This window comes from Penaeus monodon, chromosome 30 (genome assembly GCF_015228065.2).
Source record: "Penaeus monodon isolate SGIC_2016 chromosome 30, NSTDA_Pmon_1, whole genome shotgun sequence".
Taxonomy (NCBI): domain Eukaryota; kingdom Metazoa; phylum Arthropoda; class Malacostraca; order Decapoda; family Penaeidae; genus Penaeus; species Penaeus monodon.
This window is the reverse complement of record NC_051415.1, coordinates 154,028-154,228: the sequence shown is the minus strand read 5'-3', so window position 1 is coordinate 154,228 and position 201 is coordinate 154,028.

The window sequence follows — 201 nt, the reverse complement described above, 5'->3', positions numbered from 1 at the left end:
AATGAATAGGAATATTTATCCATTTCTGCATATAAGTCACGAGAAAAACACACCCAGAACATAAACAACAGTTAGGCAACAATAAGAAAAAACTCATTAAACGAACTTGGAGAACACGCGAAAGAAGGTGGAAATGCGGAATAGAAAGAGGGGAGGTGCGGGGGGCGTAAGGCAGGGCCAGCACCGAAGCAATAATAAGTG